Below are 16,970 nucleotides of genomic sequence, written 5' to 3' on the forward strand. Positions count from 1 at the left end.
TAATTTGAGTTACACTCTACAATAAAATATAATTTCTTGACATCAGCATGCTATCATAATTTACTGTTATATATTTTTACTATACTATAACAGTTTACATAAACTAAAAATGAAAAATACTTTTTATTCATTTATTTTCCCTCAGCTTAGTCCCTTTATTTATCAGGGGTCGCCACACCGTAATGAACACCAAAAATATTTTTAATGCAAAAAAAGTCACATTCAACATTCATTAATAACATAACATCAAATATATTTGTATTTACTGTAATATTTTACCTCATATTTGTAATTATTTATGCACCGTGGTGTGAACTAATCTGAACATAATTTTATAAAATTGCATTTATACAATACATTGCTGAAATGCACCCGTTGTCTTCTTTTTCAGTTTTATACACTGCACAGAAACCTTTATGTTCAGGCCATTGAGAGAAAGATAATGGAGGTCATTTTGTGCCAAATGTGTTTAGGCATTGCAAAGGACATTGATCTCTGATGTCCACCCCTATGTGCTTCACTTCTAGGAATCAAGACATTTAAGCCATGACCACCTTAAAAGATGAGAGCGAGCAAAAAAAGAAGACGGCTGAAAATGAGCCTGACTATAACAAAGGAAAATTGAATCACAGGCCGCCCTGTAGCGGGACATGCAGGGGGATTCAGGGGGTTTAGGTAGAGAGCAACATCCAAATGGACTCATTTCTAAAATCTAATTTCCAGGGTCTGCCTATAATGGGTGACTGTGACATTTCATCCCTGATTGTGTTAAATCTGTTCTCTGTTCAGTGGCATGGGCCGAGGTTAACAAGCCATGCATGCGGCCCGTTGACAAGCCCTGCAAATAGAGTGGGATTCTGACAGTTGCATTGCATCTCGGAGGTAAAATTCTAGAGAAAAAAATTCAGCTGTGAATCTGAATGAATCGCTGAATAAATCATATACATATATAGAAGTTATTAGGATAATTAGGTCAAATTAAATGTATATTACTGTATAAGGCAATGAAAGACATTTCAGCCTGTTATTGGAAACCCCCAAAACCAAAATATGACCTTTTATAATGCAGAATAGGGGCACTTGAAAGGTGTATTGCATAGCTTTTCCGCCATTAAATGGTTTAAAAAATAATAGTCCACATAAAACACTTCAGTTATGTGTGTTTATGCCTTGTATTACTTATGTTGTGGAAGCAAATGTCCCAAAAAGTATAGCAATTGTTAACAATTTCCCGTAGAATCTACAGTAACTTACTGGCAGCAGTTCACCAGTTCTTACTTATTCACTCCCAGGGCCGTTTATGTCGAAGTTGACATTAAGCCACCACCATGTCATCCAATTTTTACGACACACCTAGAGGACCAGGACATACACTATGAACAATTCACCTTTAGCGCATGTCTTTGGACTTATGGGGGAAACTGGAGCACCCAGAGGAAACCCACACAAACACAGGGAGAACTTACAAACTCCACACAGATATGTTAACTGACCCAACCGGGGCTCGAACTAGCAAACGTCTTGCCGTGCTACCCACTACGCCATTGTGCTGCCCTAGTTCGCCAGTAACTTACTGTAAATCAATTACAGTTATAATACTGTGTTTACATTTACAGCACCGTTTATCTTGCTGTATTGCAGTATTGTATATCTTTACTGTAAAAATATGCAGCAATTTTCACAATGACACTTGAAAATACAATAACATACTGCATAACTGTCCTACAGTAAAATTCAGTTCATATTACAGTTTAGTTTTCTAGTAACTTACTGTATAAATCAATTACAGCAAAAATGCTGTATTTACATTTACAGCACCATTTACCTTTCTTTGTATGTATTTACAGTATTGAATATCTTTTTAAAAAAAAGTAATTTTCACAATGCAACATTAAAATACAGTAACATTCTGTATAACAACTGTTCTTTGGTAAAATTCAGTTCATATTACAGTTAAATACTTTGTCATTTACAACAATCTTTAACAATGTAACAGACCACATTACATATCTTAAAGGATTTACTAAATTTGTTATGGACTTCAGTAAAAATATACATACTGTATGCAATCCTTGTTCCCTATAGGTGGAAACAAAGATGTTGAAACAACAGAGGGGGATTCTGAACTTCTGAACGACTGATAGGAAGTCAGGGTTATTTCACCAGATTTTTATTTTTAATACGTCTGAAAACATTGGTGTTGTGTTTATGCAAAAACATGTATGTAATCTATATATTACAGAACTAAACAAAAATCATGTTTTACTTCAACACATAACAATAAATTAAAAATCCAAGGAAATGGGAATATTGTTTGATGTGGTCTTGTAGTCACCTCTATTAATTTTTATTTTTATTTTTATTCATTATTTCAATTATCTCCATTTAAAAAATGTAGTTTTGTTTTAAATTCTGAAGAAATGTCATCAGTAGTAGTTAACACAATAAAACAAAAATGACTTTTTACTCAAACATTTACAAATAAATTGTGAATTCATGCATAATGAAAAAATTCAAGTGATCTTTTAACTTTTTCTCTATATGAAAATGTACTTTATTTATTCATTTATTTTATTTTCGGCTTGGTCCCTCTTTTAATAAGGGGTCACCACAGTGGAATGAACCGCCTGCTTATCCAGAATATGTTTTACGGAGCGGTTATCCTTCCAGCTGCAACCTAACACTGGGAAACATCCATACACTCTTCCATTCATACTCATACACTATGGCCAATTTAGCTTACCCAACTCACCTATACCGCATGTCTATGGATTGTGGGGGAAATCAAAGCACCTGGAGGAAACCCATGCGAACACGGGGAGAACATGCAAACTCCACACAGAAATGACCCAGCTGGGGCTCAAGCCAGCGACTTTCTTGCAGTGAGGCAATAGTGCTACCCACTGCGCCACAATGATTGTAAAATGTGTTTTTCTGTGTTGTTGTTTTTTCTTGGTGAAATTAAAGTAAATAAAAACAGCAGTTATTCAAGTTTATGAACAATTTTAAATGTGAAAATTCAACAGCAATGCATATATGCACACTTGTAAATAAATAAATTAATATTAAGATAGAAGAATGTTTTTTTATAACACATTTGTCATTAGTAACTAAGGGTGAAATCATTTAATACACATACACAAAATGCGTGGTGCATCTTGAAATTGCATATGCCACTCAAACAGACATAAATACACCTCTTGTTGTTACGATCATTTTTTAAAGTTGATTTAATAGCCTCTTCAGAGTGAATAAACGTAGTGTACAGCATTTGCTCAGTCAGTGAGCTCTAAAGCTAGAACAAGGTGACAAATAAATAAACACGTTAGATGTACAAACACTCGGGAGCTCGAGTGCTTTTCCATTTTAGGCAACAGCAAGGAGTAAACGGTTTTTGCCACCTGGGAATAGAACACACAATTTTTCAGCTCATAAAGCTGATTACACAGCGGCAAGTACAAAGTGCCATTGAGACCTATATTGCTGTGAGGTCAGAGGTATAATCTGTCCTGCAGTGGTTCCAAAGCAAGCCGAGAAATCCAAAAGCTATTGCTGCCAAACATACTGTATATGATCATTCATTAGATCAGTGTAGGTGCTGACTCCCACGTCATTCTGTATGATTTCATCTCTTAATTCAAAGCCAAATGCACAGACTGACAAGTAACTCTCATTAGTGTTTAATGTAGAACACAATAGGGCTTTTCTACGGTGGCCGAGAGAGCTTAACATGCTGCAGTTTAGGAAAACGCAAGCAATTACAAAAAACATCAGCAAATTGAGACAAGATCTTCATCAGTTTGACAGCACATGTGCTGCAAATTGTCACAACCCAAATACATATTTGAAAAACATCCTGCATTTTCTCACAATGCAAACAATTAATAAAACACACTGCATTTTCTCACAGTGCAAACAGTTTATGAAAAATGCTCTACATTTTCTCACAACACAACGGAAATGTTTTAAGGTGACCCCAAAACATGACAGACTTGGCTTTTTAGGTCATGGTTATTGAGGCTAATAAATACTAAAGACACTGGAATCTGTATATTAAAATAAACACACAAAAATCTCACCTTTCAAAGACCCCCTACAACTTCACTGAGCAATAGCCATGGCACAGCGGCGTGTCACGTTTTCGGGGTCCCCTTTTCCATTGTGTTCTGTTCTTTTTGTGTTGTGAAAAAATACAACGTGTTTTATTAATTTGTTTGTATTTTGAGAATTTGCAGCACATATGCTGTCAAACGGATAAAGATCTTTTCTTAATTTCCTGGTGTTTTCTTAAATTGCAGAACGTTAAGCTCTCATCAACCGTACACACTTCAGATTGTAAACCTCACGTAAATAGAATCCGTCTTCATTTCAACAGTTTATTCTGGATATGGCGACGCAGTGGCACAGTAGGTAGTGCTGTCGCCTCACAGCAAGAAGGTCCCTGGTTCGAGCCTCTGCTGGGTCAGTTGGCGTTTCTGTGTGGAGTTTGCATGTTCTCCCTGTGTTCGCGTAGGTTTCCTCCGGGTGCTCTGGTTTCCCCCACAGTCCAAAGACATGTGTTACAGGTGAATTCGGTAGGCTAAAATTGTCCGTAGTGTATGAGTGTGAGTGAGTGTGTATGGGTGTTTCCCAGTGATGAGTTGCAACATGTGTTGGATAAGCTGGTGGTTCATTCCACTGTGGGGACCCCAGATTAATAAAGGGACTAAGCCGAAAAGAAAATGAATGAATGAATATTCTGGATATTCGAAAACTCTCATAAACTCTACACAGAAATGCCAACTCGAACCAGTGACTTTTTTGCTGTAAGGTGATTGAGCTACCTACTGCACCACCGCGCTGCCTATATTCTGGATATTTGTGCTATAATTTTTTTATTAGCATTTTTGAGATTGTTTACCCTTTTTTCTTAATAGGTTTTATGGACTATAAAAGTAAAAGTAAAATTTTCTTGTCAAGTTCAAGTAATTATTTATTCTAATTATTTGAATTTCTTTGTTGCTATAATGTTATTATTTGTGGTTCTTTTTGGAGAGCTTTTAAAAAGCATAAATTATGGTTTTCCTTAACTTGATCTTACAAAGAAAATGGAACTATTTTACATATTGGTAGAAAAGTGGCTTATACATTCATATTTGTACAATTTTTCTTAGAAACCAAATGTATAAATAACAAATGTATACGAATTAGCCAGTAAATGTGTTGTGTTGGATTTTCCCTTTGACATCCCACCACACAGTGCACTGTAAAAAAAATCCTGGTTGACTTAAATTTTTAAGCTGAATCAAATTAACAATATCCATTGGCAATAGTCCATTGAACTTATATTAAGTTAAACTGACTTAAAACAGCTTGCATAACTTATGAATAAAGTTAGAACATGATTATTTTAGCTTAATAAGTTTAATACTTAAAAACATATTCTGTCAGGACTAATTGATCAAAGAATTTTTACAGTGTGTAAAAAAATGTAATGACAAAAAGTCAAGACCACAAATAGTTTAATGTTGCTTTAACTTATTTTAAAAAGTTAATTTGATTTCAGCTAAACTCTCTAAGTTATATAAAGTTTAACTTATTATTTTTAGACAGATTGATTGATGTACTTTGAAATGACCAGAAAAATTAATTTGATTCAACTGAAAAAAAAAATTAAGACTGCAAGTCTTTTTTTACAGTGCATCTACTAAAGGGCAAGGATGCAAAGATAAATATTTTGTTGCAGTGACATTTAATGCAGCAAGTGCAGCCCAGTTATCATCTTGGAAATGTGTGTGGTTATTTTACATTTTTAATCCAATTTTAGACAGATTCATTCATCATCTTGCTAATGGAGTATGTAAGGTGCAATGTGTTGTGAGGCACGGGTTTGCTCTACTTTTAAATCACCCAGTTTCATAAGCCATACTGTATGTTGAATCTCAAGATAAGGATTCAGGTTTTTATTCAGAAGATAGTAAGTGCAAATAGCATTGCATTTTATTCACAATATAGTTAAAAGCATAATTTTTTTTTGTATGTGACTTTAGATGTTATATTTGTTGAATATTTAGCTTATTTTTAACTCAGAAATAAGACTATATTATAAAAACATACAATAATACTATATAAAGTGTATTAAAATTACTTGTCATTTGTAATTCTAGTATTCATTTCTGAAACAAGGTACTTATATTTGTAACACTGGAGCATAACTGAGACCTGGAAGAGTTCACTTGATGTTGTCAGGTTGTCAAAGGTGCTTTTTTTGTGCTGTGCTTTTTTCGCTTTTTTTTGGAAGTGTGAAAGCAGATCAACTTTCAAAGTGTGAGGACTCACACATGGCAAAACCAGCTTCATCATTACAGTTTGCATCAATGTATTAATCAGTACTGAGGAAGCCGAACACTGTAAAACAATTATGACAAAAAGTCAGCACAACAAATACTCTTATGTTCCTTTAACTTATTTTAATAGGTTAATTAGGTTTCAACTACATTTTTGTCAACAAGTTATGCAAAGCTGAACTTAATATTTTTACTCTGATTGATATAAGTGGAGATGACTAGAAAAGTTCATTTGAGTCAACTAAAAGATTTAAGGCAGCAATATTTTTTTTCCCAGTAGAGCTGGAATCTCTCTAAATTGTTACTCAAGTGGAAGTAAAAGTATCTGGCCAGAAACATAATTGAGTAAAATTAAAAAGTATCACTATAAAAATGTTCTAGAGTAGTAAAAGTGGAATAAAATAACAAAATAAAAACTAGAGATTCTTAAGCATTAAGTCTCTTACAACAAAATTAATTAAATTAAATTAATTGAACCACATGTTTTTTTTTCCTGATTTAGAACTGTTAATTTTAACCAATGCTAAACAGCTCGCACACACCATAGGCCCAAGTCTATTCTTTGTTTATTTTGAAGAATGACACTCGGAGAAAATCCTTCATGTTCAGTCATAGCCTGTATTTAATTTTATTGTATGCGGGTGCCATAAAGGTATCTGAAAGTTTACCCCAAGTGTGCTGCACAGTCATGGTCCTTTTAAGTGACGCTTCCAGCCACTGCAGTACAAGTCATATAGCCAGCCATGTTAAAGGGTCACGAAACACCAAAACTAATTTTTTGAGCTGTTGACAGTCGTATATGTGTCACCCACTGCTAAAAACACTATTAGGACACATATATTTCACTAAAAAGTGAAAATTTGTTGTTTTTACAATATTTCGAGCAAATTCGTACTTCCGGTTTGAAACAAATTTTTGAAGCAGCGTCACGTCCATGAGATCTTAACATGTATTCCAGCGTGTAGACTGGACGTCTGTACCTGGGAGTGCCTTATTACGTCTCTGAGTGTGCTGCATTTATTCATGAGTAAAACTTGGTTCAAACCAATCAACACGCTCTATTGCTTACGCAGTGCAACTTCATTAATATGCATGATAGCCTTTAAGACTGTTTTTACCTGTTACAGTGTTCATACGGCAAAGAGACGCCACATTGTGTTGCAAAGCGAGAGAACAAGAATTGTTTGGAGATACTGTCGTCAGAGTTGCTTTTATAATTTGCTGCAGTGAAGGTTTTGTTTTAATTTTTCCTCTCTGAGAGTGCGGCTGGACTCACGTGTGGATTACAGTGCATGCGATGCTCAACAGAAATACGTGTCTAAGGAACATCGTTTACTCAAGAGCTTTTCTCATCTGGAAATGGTGAAATCCGGATTTGCCTCTCGTCTTCTTTTAATAAAGACGCAGCTCCAGTTGGTGTTGATTGTCCTGTCTCTACAGATTTGGTAAGTGAGTGATCCGTAGTCTTTGTTTGTTTATTTAGAGGCAAAATTAGTTTGTGTCGTAAGCATTAACGTTCGTTAATATTACCACAATATTATGGACTGAAAAATCTGCTGTAAATGCTGCTCTCCGAGTGTAAACATGTACACAGCACAATCAAACTTACCGTCGTGTAGGATTTTTGCCGCATTTAGAGACAGGAATAACACACATGGATTTCTGACGCTACCTACAGAGTGCATATAAGTTAAAGAGAAATGCGGAGGTTTTCATTCGCCATGCGGTGTCAAACGTTGCATGAAAAATACACACTTCCAGCAATTCCTCAAATCAAATGTCTTGTTTGTCATGAGGGGCATAAATGAAATTCTTGAAGATAAGAGCCAAACTGCAGTTAAAGTCCACCATTTAATAATTTGGCAAATAATTTAATTACTGATGTCCATGTAAACACAGTTACTGTCTTTTTCCTCTGTGAAAATCAGTGCTTGCCCAAACCGACACTCCCATTTTTATGAACATTTTTTACAGACCTTCCATTTTTCCCTCCTCCGACACTCCCCCCTAAACAGAGCTGAACACTTGCAATAAAATTTTGGTTTTGGTCAATTAAGGCCCTGGTTATCAACCTAATATGGGTTTAGATTTTCATTTTTGTAAACAGTTCATTTTTTGTTAGCCAGTAATTTAATACTATAACAACATGCCTTGTTTCAGGAGGAGATTGAAGTGATATTATTCAGTTTCTGTGTTATTTTACCATGATAAAATGAGTTGTTTAGCAATAAACTATACTTTCTGACCTACAGGATCTGATGGACCACTGTTTATTCAAGTAAATGTGGGCTTTTGTTTGCTGATACACGCCGAATGTTATCACGTCAAGGAAAACAGGTGATCATTATCTAGCAGTAACTCTTTTTATGGGTCTGAAATAATAATTAGGTAGACAAAACTAGCATTATTCCCCCATGGCAAATAGCTGTCCATGATGTGTGTATTTTGGGTCCTGTTAATTGCTAATTAAAAATAAAAAACATTCATAAAATTTCTGTGTTGTTTATATGTTATTTTTCATGTTTAACAAATGTTATTTCTACCCTTATGAAGATAATAAATACCAACAACCCATTATAAGAGAAATTTTTTTGTGCTCATAGCTTAGTTTCACTCAAGTTAGAGTGTATGAAACATTGTTTATTTTGCAGTCCAACATGTATTGTTTTTATTAAATGATTAAAAACAGTACGCACACAGTTTTTTAATGAATCGTATATTATTACGTGTTTTTAAATTTAAGCACTTATATTTATATTGGTGAGCCTTTGTGCAAATATGGGCAGTCAAATGAGAAGTTCGGGGGGCGTGGTTGATTTGAAGTACAAGCATTTAATTGGAAGCTTGATTCCGCAGCTCCTCCTCTGGCTCCATCATGCAGTCCTTCTGCGAATGTCCAGGCTCCAATTTCTGCATTTTTTGTGACAGTTTGTGCTCGTCTTGAAGTATTTTGTATTCAAAATGTTCAATTAAAAAGGCACTGACGCGTCCATTTTTTTTACAGTCATTGGTTTACCCTGGTGCCATGAAACCAATGTGCTGCATCTATCACTATTGCTGTGTCTTTAATCTAATATGATGAAACCCCAGGGGCCACAATCCAATGGGGAAAATGTGTGTTGTTTTATAACTATAAAATACTATTTTTTATTTTCTGTAGCATATGGACAAAATATGCTCATTCTAATTGTTTCATGAAATAAATTAGATTTTTGGAAATCATCAAGTGACCCCTGCTCATTATCCCGCGAACCCTCGAGGGGTCACGACACCCACTTTAGGATCCACTGTGCTAAGGTACTATGTGCTCTTGGTCTTGTGGCTGGTTTTGGATTGTTCACAACTTCTTCCTACTTTTTTTTTCCACTGATTGACTGTTTTACACTGTGACACTGATGAAAATGTTTCCTCTCTTCCTCAATTATTCTTTATTAGCCACACGCAGGCCAAAAGTTTATCTTAAGTTGTTTTAATTAAGCTTCTTCCAGACCTTTTCTCTCACCTGCTTATGCAAGGCTTTTTTCAGTTTTTATTCAGCAGTTTCACATGAACTGCTTTTTGCAGAGGTCACACTCACTGCGTTCATGTGGAGGGCAAGATTTTTATAGTACAAAGACGAAAACCTTGGGTTGTAAGCATTTCTTTTTTATGTGTGTAAACATATAGTATGGCTATAGCACACATAGATTCATACACATTGACTTTGTATAGCAAAGCAGGACAAAAGGCAAATTCATCATGCCTGGCAGAATCATTATCCAACGGTTGTGAATATCGATTTCAAACATGGTTGAATTATCAGGACTGAACAAAAGAACAGAGATACTGGAGTTACACGCAATAATACATCTTTATACACCATTAGTATAATTAATGACCCAGTGAGAAGATCAAGAAATGTTCCCCCTCTCCACCTTTTTAAGGTTTCAGTGATTTACAAATTCCACATTTTAAACATTTGCTGTATTGGATTGGATTGTTTTATGTGTTGAAGAAATGCGATATTTATTATAATACAATAATGAGACTGTGCACCCATCCAGAAATATTGGATTTGTTTTAGGGTGAAATTCATTTTATGCCACTGCAGTTTCATTGTGTGACATGATGGATTTAATTATTGTTATGTAACTTGAATGATTTCCCAGGTATTTAGTTATAAGGAAACTTCAGTCATCCTTTTTTACCTGTGATTTTCTATCCTCTGCAGAACACTAAAGTTGATATTTTAAAGAATGTCTCTAAAAAAATTTGTTTCTTTAAAAAAATCGTATTATTCCGCATTTACTCTCCTTTCGCATTATCTTTCTGTTAATTAATTAATCTCAATATTTACCTAGATAGCATTCAAATGTGGGCCACTTTAAGCAGTTATGCAGCACTGATGGTCTTCTTTCGGCCCAGACAAAACAAACTTGAGCCTGAAGTGGCTCAACTGTACAATGACAAAAGAGGGCCAAAGATTCCAATTCAAGTATGGGCCATTTTAGGCAAAGATTTGGCAAAATGTTATCTAAATGTAAACCTAATATGGTCCATAAATTTAGCCCAGATGATAGAGGACAAATGTGGGCCACAGTGGGCAAAACTGTGGCATAGTCATTTAAGGGTAATCTGAGTCTAAACCCAAAGTGGCTCACATGTGTAGGTGCAAATGTGGCCCAGTTATTATAAAACAAATGTGCACCACTTTTGGCAAATATTTGGCAGAGTAAGCTCTGGCTAATGTGGCTGTAAGCCTAAAGTGGCCCAGATGTGATTTGACAAATGTGGCCCAGTTATCTTAAGATATATGTGAGCCACGTTTAGCAAATATTCGGCATAGTAGGCTCTGGCTATTGTGGCTGTGAGCCTAAAGTGACCCAGATGTGATATGACAAATGTGGCCATTTATCTTGACATATGAGGGCCACTTTTAGCAAATATTTGGCAAAGTAAGCTCTGGCTATTGTGGCTGTGAGCCTAAAGTGACCCAGATGTGATTTGAAAAATATGGCCCAGTTATCTTGACATATGTGGGCCACTTTAGGCAAATATTTGGCACAGTAAGCTCTGGCTATTGTGGCTGTGAGCCTAAAGTGACCCAGATGTGATATGACAAATGTGGCATAGTTATCTTGACATATGAGGGCCACTTTTAGCAAATATTTGGCACAGTAAGCTCTGGCAATTGTGGCTGTGAGCCTAAAGTGACCCAGATGTGATTTAACAAATATGGCCCAGTTATCTTGACATATGTGGGCCACTTTAGGCAAATATTTGGCACAGTAAGCTCTGGCTATTGTGGCTGTGAACCTAAAGTGACCCAGATGTGATATGACAAATGTGGCCCAGTTATCTTAAGACATATGTGGGCCACTTTAGGCAAATATTTGACACAGTAAGCTCTGGCTATTGTGGCTGTGAGCCTAAAGTGACCCAGATGTGATTTGACAAATGTGGCATAGTTATCTTGACATATGAGGGCCACTTTTAGCAAATATTTGGCACAGTAAGCTCTGGCAATTGTGGCTGTGAGCCTAAAGTGACCCAGATGTGATTTAACAAATATGGCCCAGTTATCTTGACATATGTGGGCCACTTTAGGCAAATATTTGGCACAGTAAGCTCTGGCTATTGTGGCTGTGAGCCTAAAGTGACCCAGATGTGATTTGACAAATGTGGCATAGTTATCTTGACATATGAGGGCCACTTTTAGCAAATATTTGGCACAGTAAGCTCTGGCAATTGTGGCTGTGAGCCTAAAGTGACCCAGATGTGATTTAACAAATATGGCCCAGTTATCTTGACATATGTGGGCCACTTTAGGCAAATATTTGGCACAGTAAGCTCTGGCTATTGTGGCTGTGAGCCTAAAGTGACCCAGATGTGATATGACAAATGTGGCCCAGTTATCTTAAGACATATGTGGACCACTTTAGGCAAATATTTGGCATAGTAAGCTCTGGCTAATGTGACTGTGAGCCTAAAGTGACCCAGATGTGATTTGACAAATGTAGCCCAGTTATCTTGACATATGTGGGCCACTTTTGGCAAATATTTGGCAAAGTAAGCTCTGGCTATTGTGGCTGTGAGCCTAAAGTGACCCAGATGTGATATGACAAATGTGGCCCGGTTATCTTAAGACATATGTGGGCCCCTTTAGGCAAATATTTGCCACAGTAAGCTCTGGCTATTGTGGCTGTGAGCGTAAGTGGCCCAGATGTGATATGACAAATGTGGCCCAGTTATCTTAAGACATATGTGGGCAACTTTTGGCAAATATTAAGCACAGTAGCTCTGGCAAAACAGGAGTGTACCACCCAATTGCCATCATACCATGTGGTATGTGGGCCGGATGTAAGTGTTTGGTGTGGGCCGGATTTGAGCCACATAAATTTTACTATCTGGGTAACAACTACATTACACGTAAAAATAAAGGTACTTTTTGCAATTTAAAATAATCTAATAATTTTTTCCATTGCACAAATAGTCTATTAGATTTAAAAAAAATGTTTTTTTAAGTACTATTCATTAAAACTTAACAAAAATGTTTCTTTTGTGGCATTACTCCAAAAAACCCTTTAGAAGCCTTGTTTTTTAGAAATTACCATACATCCTCATGTCCAGAGAGTAAATTACCAATTAAACCTTCGTGGTTGGGTCTGTTGGTTTGTAAAATCGGTCTCCACAGTGGAAAAAACCCCAACCAGCATGATTGAGGGTGCGCATAATTACCACATGATTTACATTAGAATAAGCCTTGTTGTACAGTATCTCATTGTGGACAGGAGATGGAAATTAAAACAGAGCTGGCGCTTTTGACCAAACCCTCCAGAGGATCAGTATTCAAACCGCAGCCTTCATTCTGCCGTCATTAGCATCCTTTCCTACAAGCCCCTATGTTGAATTCCAAGATCCCCTGTTCATGTTTTGATGCAGAAGATAACAAAGCCACAATTACCACTAAGCAAATTGCATCATTAATAAAATATGTGCAGTATCATTCTGGAAAACTGTACGCTCTGTGTAGCACTAATGGACAATAGCACTGCACCGTTGGAAAATATTTATGAAACTGCACATATCTGTGAACATGCATCTCCGGCGGTTTCAGTATGTTTAAGCAAAGTGTGTTCATGAAGTATTCAGTGTTGCTTAACTGCCTTTGAGAAACGCAGAGATGAAAGTCCAGGGCTCTGCTCAGTGCTCAACCATCCTTCCCTCTGCAACCAAGAGCACATCCCCCTCCAGGATCACTGATGTTAATCTGTCTAGAAGTCAGCTAGGGGGAACTGTGACATCTCAGCTGGAGAAGTAGCGGCAAAGCACATAAATGTAATAACAAGACACATAGGGTTTGTAAGAAGGAGGAGCCTATTAAAGCAGCCATGCATGCATCGCTGAGCTTACAACTGTGGTCACAGTCAGACTTGGTGCATGGATCCATGAATAAAATGAAAGGAACATTTCACCCCGAACGAGCATTTTGTCATCGCTTGCTCACTTGTGCCAAACTTCTAGATCTGAATTTCATATACTGTGTGAAGAGTTCAATCTGAAGATCATTTGTCTCAGCCACTTCAGTTATTTCACTTTAAAGGCAATGAAATGAACACACAATCACCAAAGTGAAATGAATGACAAACATTTCGGACGGTTGTTGTGTCTGTACTCTTCATATTAACATTTGTTCATTTTTCATTTGCTTTGATCTGTGACTTGCAAATGAGGAATGCAACAAACAATTCATTATAATGTAAAGAGGGAACATAAACAAGATGTGCCTGGTAGTACAACGTTACCAATGTTGTTTAGAAGATGGCTGACTAGAACAGAGAGAAATGAAGGAAAAGTGAAAGCACACACTCTTAGAAAGAGTTTTCGCAGTAGTGATGCTATAGAAAAATCATCTTGGGTTGAATCCTTGTAGAGGACTCATCTTGGGTTGAATCATCATAAAAGAGTCATCTTGGGTTTCTTAAACTTGAATGAATATTTATTTAAATAGCAATGACTGGTTGCAACATAGGCTCATTGTAGCCTATGTAGCCCTATATAAATTTCTGGAGAATGCAAATTATGAAGCCAGAAGTACGTATGGCTGCATTTCATCTTTAAAACTAAGCTACAGTGCGGTATGATGCCGTTTAGTTTCACGCTTACTAGCTGACTGCTTACCTATGTATGGATGGCTTTTCCACTGTTAGTTTGTCCAGTAGTTCGCCATGTACGTCGGTAGACTTGAGATGCAGAGAGGAGTTGACCAAGACAACAGGGTTTGAATCCAGCGAAGAACGGTATGAGAAAGCAGGTAAGACAAAAACAGAAGCCAAAAATAAACAAGTAAATAACAGGGTGAAAACGTGGTAAAATCTGAAAGTGTGGTAAAATTCAAACGAGGGCTTTTCTTTTTCTCAATTGCTTTTGTAAGCTGTAGGTTGGGTTTACGGAAGGAGGAGGGTGGGTCAGTGAATTAGTCAATCAATCAGTCGACAGTGGCCTCTGGTGGATTTATGCAAGAACAGCAAGCACGAATGGCACTTGCGAGAGAAATTTGAGATCTGAAAAAGCATGCACAGCAACCTCTGGTGGATTCGGGAAAACACACTTGCAAAATACATAGCTCTTGGGACACACCTGCGCTTTCCAGAAATATATAAAGGGTTACGTTTTTAGAATGAGCCCGATTTATTAGTGTGAACAACAGTTCTGATCTAAAGAAGCTTTTGTGAAGTTTCCAGGAAACCATCAATATCAATAAAGTGAGACCGTTTTATTAAAGTGTTGATATTGATGGTGTCCATGGCAGCTTGGTTTTATAAATTGGCACTTTTCTGTTATAGAATGTTTGACAAGTGACATTCAATAATCTAGAAATTGTCTGCATTTGTGGTTGTTTGATGATGCGCTCTGAATTTTTCTTAGACTTCATTCATTCATTTATTCATTCATTCATTCATTCATTTTCCTTCAGCTTAGTACCTTTATTCATCAGGGGTCACCACCGTGCAATGAACCAACAACTTATTCAACATATATTTCACGCAGTAGATGCCCTTCCAGCTGAAACACAGCACTGGGAAACATCCATACACACTCATTAACACACTTAGGGTGTGGCCAATTTAGTTTATTTCATTCAACTATATCACATGTCTTTGGACTTGTGGGGGAAAACTCATGCAAACACGCGGAGAAAGTGCAAACTCCACACAGAAATGCTAACTCACACAACAGGGACTTAAACCAGCGATCTTCTTGCTTTGAGGCAACAGTGCTAGCCACTGAGCCACCAAGTCTCCCTTCTCAGACTTTATATGACAACATTTATTTTTTTAATTACTTAGCAACTACTTTCCATGTAATCACAATATTGGGTAAAAGTTTTCAAGACTCTAAAAAAACAACATAAAAGCAACATTATAGTTTATGATCGGATGAAAAGGATTTTAAATACAGTGCTCAAGCTAAAGAAAAGCAATATTATTTCTGTTTTGTCATTTTGGATCTGGATGGAGCCAGTATTCGTTACCTTTCATTACATTTTTTTTTTCACAAATTTTAATCTTTGTGATGTATCCCTTTAAGTGTCTAAGTCTCCTCCATGATTCATTGCATTTCAAAGTTGAACCTTTTAGGTCTTTCATAATTACCCTTCCTGCCTTTTAATCGTTCCGAAAATAACAACTAAGCCTTTCTTGTCAGTGCTTTTTGAAATTCATGAGGCTTTTAATTAATATGCATGCTTTTACGTCATCCCTTCTCTATTGTAAATTAGAAATTAAAGCAATTCCCCTTTTCCTAACTTTTTAAATAATGGCAATTTAGTAGAGAGTTTAAAATATGATAATGTCAGCTATTAACTGTAAAATCCTTTTGAGCTATAAACTCTTTTTTTTCACAGTGTCTGTGTGTTTTATAAATCATAAGCACATAGTATGTCATTGATTTGGGTAGATTGCCTCTACCATTACCAACAAATTAATTATCTTTTATCATTAAAGAATGATCGTGATATAAACATCAACAAAACAGCATGTTGCATAAATTTTGCATTTACATATTTAAAAAAGTAAATATTGTTTGCAGATTTAAAATGTAAAAGAAATGAATGAGCATTTTGGTAGCTGTAAAAATAGATAAAGCAGTTGATATATTGCATATAGCATTAAATGCAAATTGTTTAATGAAGATTTTGCAGCAAAACCCTTTTAAATTAAAGTCGTTAAATCAAAGGCAATTCCTGCAATAACATACAAGGGTTTTACTGGAGAGTTTTTGAACATTTTTACAGTCATGTAATGTTTGCTACGCGGGGTTATTTGTTTGAAGCAGTTGTGACCGCTCTTTGGCTTGGTGAAAGTGTGCGTGCTTCTGTGCGTTTGTGTGCGCGCGCGCGTGCCCCTAGACAATTACAATACAGCATCTCTGAGCAATGGCTGGCTTCCTTGCGGTGCCATAGAAACGCGGTCCCGTGCGCGCTGCTGTGGAGAGCTCATTCTGAGGCGAGCTTGCGGAAAGACAAGAGCTGTTTTGAGGCAGGGGGTCTCAAAAACTGCAAGAAAGCGACTTTAAGTGGGAATACCAGAAGTAAGGCAAGGAAAAACGCTTTGTGGTAAGAATCCATGCATGTATTTGTATTTACACTAAAGTTGAGGCTAT

The 16,970-nt window shown here is 36.5% G+C and overlaps 1 protein-coding gene across 2 annotated transcripts in view; it reads left to right on the forward strand.

Annotated features, from left to right (window-relative positions):
• The window catches only part of syt6b (synaptotagmin VIb), an 89,285-nt gene that overhangs the window by 13,117 nt on the left and 59,198 nt on the right, over positions 1–16,970 (forward strand). Inside the window, exon 1 of one of the 2 annotated variants that reach the window (XM_087273602.1) lies at positions 16,806–16,923. The exons of the other annotated variant lie outside the window; for it this stretch is intronic. The gene's annotated coding sequence lies outside the window, so the exon portion shown is untranslated. Of the gene's footprint in view, positions 1–16,805; positions 16,924–16,970 lie in introns of those variants that run through there. 2 annotated transcript variants of the gene reach the window in all.

This window comes from Danio rerio, chromosome 11 (genome assembly GCF_052040795.2).
Source record: "Danio rerio strain M-AB ecotype USA chromosome 11, GRCz13ab, whole genome shotgun sequence".
Taxonomy (NCBI): Eukaryota; Metazoa; Chordata; class Actinopteri; order Cypriniformes; family Danionidae; genus Danio; species Danio rerio.